Source organism: Leptopilina boulardi, unplaced genomic scaffold (assembly GCF_019393585.1).
Source record: "Leptopilina boulardi isolate dan_hultmark-lab unplaced genomic scaffold, ZJU_Lbou_2.1 LbouV2_165, whole genome shotgun sequence".
Classification (NCBI taxonomy): domain Eukaryota; kingdom Metazoa; phylum Arthropoda; class Insecta; order Hymenoptera; family Figitidae; genus Leptopilina; species Leptopilina boulardi.
This window is the reverse complement of record NW_026137713.1, coordinates 1746449-1755101: the sequence shown is the minus strand read 5'-3', so window position 1 is coordinate 1755101 and position 8653 is coordinate 1746449. Positions and strand designations below refer to the sequence as shown.

Here is an 8653-nt window from a genome sequence, read left to right as displayed (position 1 = left end):
GGGCACCGCGGGGAATATAATCGAGAAAAAGATGGCTTTTAGTAGGTCAACGACAAAGTCGTTCCTTCCTTTGGAGGCTTACTTCATCGAGCCTCCAAAGAACCTGCAATATACCCTTTTCTTATATGTACTGTATATTTTTCAGGTCAAATTTTTTTTTTTTTTTTTTAATCAACAATCCTCGATAAATATATAAAGAAATCCTCTATAAACGCGAGAAATGAATATGAAATCAATAAATCATCTTATCTATTTATCATTTTATGATATTGTGTGTATAGAAATTGTGAGAAAGTCATTTGCAATTTTCACTATTATAGCATTATGATCAGATATAAAGTATATACACTCAATTGAATAAAAGCTGCACGTATATATATATATATCGAAGTTGCCTTTTCCTCCCCGCAAGTACCAAGGTTCAAGCGATATGCGGGTCTTGATAATATAATTTAATTATATGCCCATTTCTGGACTGCAAAGCGAGCTTCAGATCTAGACGCGTGGTCGGGGTTATATACACACACCTTAACCGTTACAACAACTACCTTTTTTTCTAGCAAACGTGCATATAAGGATTTCATTGAGAAGAAATGTAAATTCTTTTTCTTTCTGGCAATGAGTCAAGAGAATTGTGCCATGAAAAAAATTGATTTGAATTAAAATTTTCTGTCATTAATTTTAGAGCTTATTTATGCATTTGAAATTTTTATTTAAGAAACAACATTTAAAAGTATATTCAATTCGAATAATGTTTGTTGAGCTTAAATTTTGTCTTTCTTCTTCTTGCAAAAGTATATAGTTTTATCGACAAATTCTATAAGCTTACATATATAATAGCTTTTCACGTGTTTGCTACACGTCATCTCCATATATACTATATTGAAAATGTTAGCTCTCTCGCCTATAGAAAAGAAAAGTAGTAAATCGAATTATACAAAGTACATAATAAATAATATGTATAGGTGGGAAATTCTTCTCTAATGGAAAGTGTCCTTATAGTGATCTCTATTCATTTACATATTTATACAAATTGAAATATTTGTTCAATTTTTGTTATCGTTTGCGACGACAAAGTGTCATTGTGCGTGTAAATGTGTATATACTTATTTATACATACACTACAGTGCCGGGAAGCGGGGTTGCGACGATAGGAAGTTCGAGGGGAAAAAGAGGAAAGGAAAGGTGGAAGAGGGCATACGGGTCGACTTGCATACGCATGAATTTTTCATATTTTTCGTCGATTTCAAGCGTCGATATAGAAACTAAGATCCCCTATTTATACAAAAAAGTAAAACATTCCTCCATTTTCATTTTATTCAGTCATCCTCATATTCAGATTATATATCCGTTCTTTCATCATCATATATATATGATATTGCCCTCGCTATTCATGTTTCCATTCTGATTTCTCACTGACTATTAACCCCATTGTCTAACTCGACACGCGAGATTCTAAACTGAAATTTAATTTTAAACTCACTGCAATCGCACACTACCACCCGCGGACTACTTTCAACTTTATAATATTACACAGAAATTCTGTCCACGAGTTTTGGACTAGTGACCCTTAAAAAGCGTGTTGACACAAAATTGCTCCTCCGATATAATTGACTTAAAATTAAGTTTCTGTTTAAAATTAAGAGTTAAATTCGTAGAGAATTTAAGTTTTTTTTCACATTTTTTGGTAGTTCCTTTTATTTCTCTAAATTTGAATTAGTGAAAAATTCACTAAAATTTTAAGAAAATATTACTAAATCAAATATTAATACACTGAAATAAGAGTTTGATTTTGACAACAAAACATTTGGTTGGTATTTAAGACTATCTAAATTTTGTTGAGACAACAAAAAAATTTTGGTTGTTTAAATACCAATCAAACGTTTTGTTGTCAAAACCAAATCCTTTTTTCAGTGTATTTTACTACTAAAAATTAGTGAAAATCTCTTTACTAATTTGCATTAGTAAACTAACTAATTCAAATTTAGAGAGTAAAGTAATGATTGAATTAATTAGTAATTGTTGAATAGAATCTATAGTGTTTTTTTAGGGTTTGGGGTTCTCTTCAATAATTTATTATTTTCTGTAAGGTACATAATTTTTACAACTAAGGAATAAGATAGGCCGTCAAAATTTTGGCCTATTTCAGAATCAGACTATACCTACTTTTCCGAAGCATTTTTAATCCGATTCTGACCTCAGAATTAACCCAGCACGTCAGGTTTTCGTGATATTCTAACCTAAAAGTTCGAAAACCTGACGCACTGGGTTAATTCTGAGGTCAGATTCAAATTCAAAATGATTCAGAAAAGTATTGTTTGATTCTTGGTTCTGAAATAGGTCAAAATTTTGTCGAACTATCTTATATTCCTTAGTTGTAAAAATTATGTACCTTACAGAAAATACTACATCTAATATTATTAAATCAAGGACCCTAAAAAATCATTAACATATCGCAAAATAGAGTCGAAAGTTTTAATTACTAATGTAGTAATTAATTCCTCGTCATATTTATAAATATACAAATGAATAATAGTTGTGGAAAAAGTAATATGAAGAAACAAGGAAGGAAAGGATAGAGAAAAAAAAAGGAGTCAAGAAAAGGAGAAGGAGGAGCAATTGGTAATCGAGGAATCCGGGAACCCAGAACCGTTCGAACGCGAACGGTTGGCTGCCGCAGACGCAAGGTCGATGTCCTTGGGGGATCAACGACCCCTCGAGGAGGGATGTCTCGCACTGAAAAAGTGTATGTTCGCACGTTGATGCGTATACCTCCCCATTTGTGTTGACGTGGCACGTCGCGACCCACACATTGCAACAGCAAGAAGGGTGCTTTCTCAGGTTTGGCTAGGCTCATGTGTATATAGAAAACTAGACTCAGCAAGGGATGTTAAGTGAGTGTGGGGTAAATAGGCACAAAAAAAAAAAAAAAAGAAAAGAAACTTTCCTCGCCAGAAAAATATAAGCTTCTGAAGGGTGACTCAAATATAGAAATATACTTCTGCGACACAGATGTATGAAAATGAGAATTTTTACAGGGTCAGAATTTCTAAACTCATCAATAATTCCTAAAATTAATTTGTTCGTATTTTTATTTTATAGAAATTTCACTTCACGGAATTTCTATTTTATCCAATTAACATTGAAAATTAAATTTGTTAATTCTATGTGATAGGTTTAAGAAATTTTGAATACCTATATTTTCAGAAAGTATTATAAAAAAGTAGGGGTGCGGATTCTCTTTTATTCTAATCTTTAAGTACATAAATGAAAAGGGGGCGTAACCACCTGTTGTGTGTGAATAGGGCGATAGTTATTTGGACAGAGTTGGACTCGACTATAAAACACATATATATATATGTATATCCTTTATGGATGACATGACCAAACTTTTTCTGAAGGTATGCAGGTCGTAACTTCACTGTACGGTTATATGCTTAACAACCTTCTTTTTTTTTATCGTGCCACGAAATCTCTCGTGATCTCTATATAATACGACATATCAAATGTTTAAGTTGAAATCACCCTATCTCTCACTTATCGTGGAAACGAACCTGTTTTCAAGGATTTTTACTTTTTTAGTCGAAAGATATTTTCGAGAAGATAATGTAATAAAAATTTCAATTATTTTTTTCTATCTCTTTTTGGAGGGAGACTATTTCTAAAGTGAATAAATTAGTTGAAATAAAGATTTGACCAAATGAAAAATTATTCTTATTATTTGGCTTAAAAATTATTAAAATTCTGCTAAATGAAAATTAGTTTAAATAAAAATTTTGTTTAATAAAAATTCCAGTTAAATTAAAGTTCTGTTAAGTATAGAAATTATGCCAAATATGAATTCAGTGAAATATAGAAATTATGAACCAATTAAAACCTATTTGAAAGACAAATATTTTTGTTGATTTTATATATCAAAAGAAAAATTTAGTTGGAACAACAGAATTTTTGATGATGATATCAGTTTTCTTAATATGTTTGATTTATTCGGATCTTATAAAAGCCAATATAATTATACCAATTATAAGAATTTAATTAAGAAGGTCAAAGCAAAATATAAATTATTTTAATCTTTAAAAAAATTTACTTTCTATATATATACCTAATGAGAGACGGGAGTCATTGGTTTTTAAAAAAAAATTAAATCCGAAAACAATTTTTAAAATAATTCCTTTTTATTTCTTTTGAAAAGAAAACAAAATTTCAATTGTTATTAGTAAACATAACAATAAGTTGTTAAAATGATAATTATATAAGAAAATAAGACGTAATGAAAAAAACTTATTTCTCTGTTAAGTTTTCATGCAAATGTTTGTGTCTCAAAGGGTTGAATATACATATGTAATAAATATAGATTTTAATTATTTTCAGAGATTCTTAACCAATGGGACAACCGTTGTGGTGTGACTTCCTTTTCTCGGTGGTTTCTAGGAATATCCTTTGTGGTCGATAGAGGATGATAGAGAATCCGGATGCTGAGTCAAATGATTATGCTGACTTTTGACTATCTTTTACTTCTGAAATGAATAAAGGTATGGAAAATAATTATAAATTTAAAAATCAAATACCGTACGATTTCATGTTACTTCTGATTTAAACTATTTTAATTAAATATAATTTTTTTGGGGTATCAGTAACTATATATGTATACTCGTATGTATATCTTATTTTTTATTTTTCTTCTCATTGCGCGCATTTCATAAAATTAGAAGCTAAAAACAGTCAAGATTCATTTTACGAGCACCAGTAAAAGTTTTAGAACAGGATTGTTAGAAAAAAATGGTAATTCTCAAGTTTCTTGAAGCAGAAGAGGAGCATTAAGGTCGGTTAGGAACGGTATATTACTGTTTCGCAGTCATTTTCAAACGCACTTCTTCCATAACGAAACTGATGCTCGCCTTCCTTTTTATCCCTTCTTGTTCTATATCATCTTTTGCCTGCGCTTTTAGTCTACTTTCCTATCCTTCTTTTTCTCTTATACATTAGAACAGTCTTTCGCTCTGAATATACATATATACATAATATATAGAATCGTCTATATATCTTATCTGAAAGTAACTGCACCCTGTGAGGCGTCAATGATATATTCCCACTATTTACACTAAAGCTCAAAGAAATATTCTCTCTCTCTCTCTCTAGACTTCAGGACTTGAAAGGTTTCGTTTTACAGGATTTTCATAGCAAGTAAACAGAGTATACATTGAGGGGTTGTGTTGCTTGTAGTATATAGAGAATATTTTTTTTTTATTCTTATCAGCTAAAATTTCGTGAACGATAACAATTCTTTAAAATCCATTATTACAAAATATTACAAAATTTTAATATGTATAACAAAAAATTATATCGAAAAATAATTCGAACAAATATAAATTCGGCTAAAAGAAAATTTTATCTATTTTAAATATATAGAAATTATTTTCAATTTTATTTATTTTTTTTTTAATTATATATTATTAGTATTATTAGTTTCATATACTTTATGATTCTATTTTCATTTCACGAATATTGAAAATTAATGCTTATAAAATTTCTTAAGGATACTTTATTTAATATACATATGTATATATATAGCATGGGACACATTTTAAATAATAGTTTGAAAAGTTGAAAAGAAAATTTTAGAATATTTTCGAGAAATATCCTGTTTACTTATTATGAAATCAGCAGTCTTTGAGACAACAATTGTTAACCCGTGTTCTGAATAGGTATAAGTACACAATACAAAGTCAAGCCTTGAGTTTACACAACTGGTTGCATATCTGTATCGTACACTTATCAATGTTCTTAATTCTGACGCACCTAAAGGAATTCTTGTTATTCTTCTTTTTTTTCATTTTTCTTTTTAAATTATCGAGAAACAGTTACAAAGTTTATTAACGTATAGAAAAATCACTTTTTGCTCTATGTATTTATTGATTTGAAGGACTTCAATTAAAAAAAACTGTATTTAATTTTCTAAAGGGATAATTTTAAAAAAATTTAGTTTCACTTTTTGATAATGTTAAAAAAAAAATATTTAAAAAGTTGTAACGTTTTTGGTACAAATATTTTTTTTACAAAAATTTATATATTAAATTGCTTTTTAATAAGTAATATTAAAATTTCAACTGATATAATTTTGAAAAATAATGAGTTACTATAAGTCAGATTGGTTTGTTGGTTAAGAGTTTCGATTCGTGTGCGCTGGGTTCGGAGTTCGATACCCACTAGAGTCATATTTTCTTGAAATGTCTCTCAATATTTCACAAATATTACATTTCAATATTCCCGTGTAATATTACCTTGAGTCGGACATTTTAATATTACTGTAATATAACTGTTATATTACAGTAATGTTGCAGTTATATTACAGTAATATTACGAATTTTTCATATAATATTACTGTGATATTACGGTAATATTACGTACTACTTGGGTTGATGCTTATTTTCTAAAAAAAAATCAGAAAACAAAAATAGACACTGAAATGAAAAAATGTGACAAAAGTTTTAAAAATAAATTACATATTTGAATTGAATAAATATAGTTGACATTTCTTGATCGAGAAAGCTCACACAGTGATAAAATAAAAAAAAAAAGTAAATAAACTGCAATAAAGTAAAAGAAAATGAGAAGAAAGAGAGAGAGAGAAAGGACTCGAGACTGAAATGAATATAAAAGTCGAGTCTTTCTCAACCCTTTGGTGGTTACGTCACGTTAAAAAAGCTATTTGGGGTCAACACCCTGCTGCGCTACGACACGTGTAGTACTTCTCTCTCGTCGGTCCCTTGTCCTCCCTCTTTTCTCTATGTCCCTTCACGTCCCACCACCCTCTTGAGAGTTCCTTCTTTACTTGTCTATTCACGTGGTATTTTTGTCTCTCTATCTCTTTTCAACAATCATTCATCTCTGTTTCTCTCGCTCGCTCACACCCCACCTCATGACGCCATCACTGACACTTCCTATCTCTCTCTTTCTCTCTATCTCTTCTATCCTATATGAAAGTCCCTTCTCTACATTACTTGACTCCCTACAGGCCTAGACTCCTGGCTTGACTTAACTTCAATGGATAGATATTATATATATATATACACGAGTAGAGAGGCATTCAAACCTAATCTCCAACTGACTAGAATAGAAGGAATGATCCCAACACAGGGTGTGTATATGTTGGAATGAAACATTCTGTAGATTGATTACGGTAATGATGTGCGGATTGCATTTATGTAGTTTCTTGCTCTCGAGTCATGGTGATCCCTATCGTCAAGTTTCACTCCGGCATTTATATATATGATTGGAGAAACTTGATACGTATTTAATTTATATATGTATATATACCTATACATATGTGTGTGTACATTGATTGCGCTCCCCTATATAATCGCCGAAAAAATTGGGTTAATTATCTAGATAGGCGTCTCTTGGTCGCATTGATAAATATTCACTTTGATGAAGCTACTATACTCTTGATTTATAACGCAACTTTTCATGGGAAAAGCCTCCTTTCTGTGAAAAGGGTCTTATTTCATTTTTATAATTCTTTTTTAAGATATGGTCATATTGCTTAACTCTTAATTTGATTTTGACTTTCTTCCCTAATTTTATTATTTTACTATTCGGTAAAATATGGTTTAGGAAAAAAATGTATTTTATATCCTTTTAAAATTTACAATAAAATAAATATGAAAGGGTGCCGTTAATGAGAAATTTTTTCAAAATTTTAGGTTATTTTTTTAAATCCATTAATTTGAAAATGGCAAACAAAATTTTGTAACTTAAAATTGATTTTTAAAGTTATATATTATTGGAATATATTTGTTTTAGTTGATTCCTCATAAATAAGATATATTCCTATTTTTAATTTTTAATTCGAGATATTGTGAAACGCGTGTATTTTATAGGTGAAAATATTTCAACCGGTTTCTTTACAAAATATATACATGTGACATGAAAGGGCTTAACGGTGGATCATCATATTTTACAATATATATATCCATATCCTAATTGACTGATGTCTTTGCGTTAAATTTGATTATAAGGAACAAATTAAATGTTTCATTAAATTAGAAATTTATTTAAAATTTTTTAGAAAAATATTATATTTTCCTTTTACCATAAAGTTTTAGTGAAAAATAACTAAAAATATTTTAATTATTCTCCTTTTAGAAAATGATAAATGGATATAGACTAAAATTCTTCTAAACCTGACAAGTTTAATCAAGTGGCGAATAGAACCTAAATAAACATCACTCATTCGACATACATTTTTTTTTGTCTAATTTCGAAATAGCTTTTATTAACTTATATATATATTTGGGGAAAAATGTGTTAACTTTAAATTCCAAACATCAATCATTAATAAGTTATCAAAATTTCATTCGATCTTGTAACATTTTGTTTTCCATTTTTTCATAAATGATTATTGGATAAATTTTTTTATCACTTAGAATTTTAAACTTTTATTAAAATTATATTATTATAAATAAATGGCTAAATATGTTTTATTATTATAGAGGATATAAATTTTCGTTTAATATTTGTGTAAAATTTTTAAATGAAAAAAAAAATAATTTAAATTCTATTTTAATAAAAAAAAAATATTCTATTTTATATTATTTAGTGAAATATAAATGTATTTTAAAGATGAAAAATGTTTTATGCATTTTTCCATGTG

General features: G+C 28.8%; 1 protein-coding gene across 1 annotated transcript in view; it reads left to right on the top strand.

The window, feature by feature from the left end:
* Nucleotides 1-4392: 4392 nt before the first annotated feature.
* LOC127277034 (protein tramtrack, beta isoform-like) overlaps nt 4393-8653 on the top strand; it is a 58784-nt gene continuing 54523 nt past the window's right edge. Inside the window, exon 1 of the mRNA XM_051297834.1 lies at nt 4393-4532. The gene's annotated coding sequence lies outside the window, so the exon portion shown is untranslated. The remainder of the gene's footprint in view (nt 4533-8653) is intronic.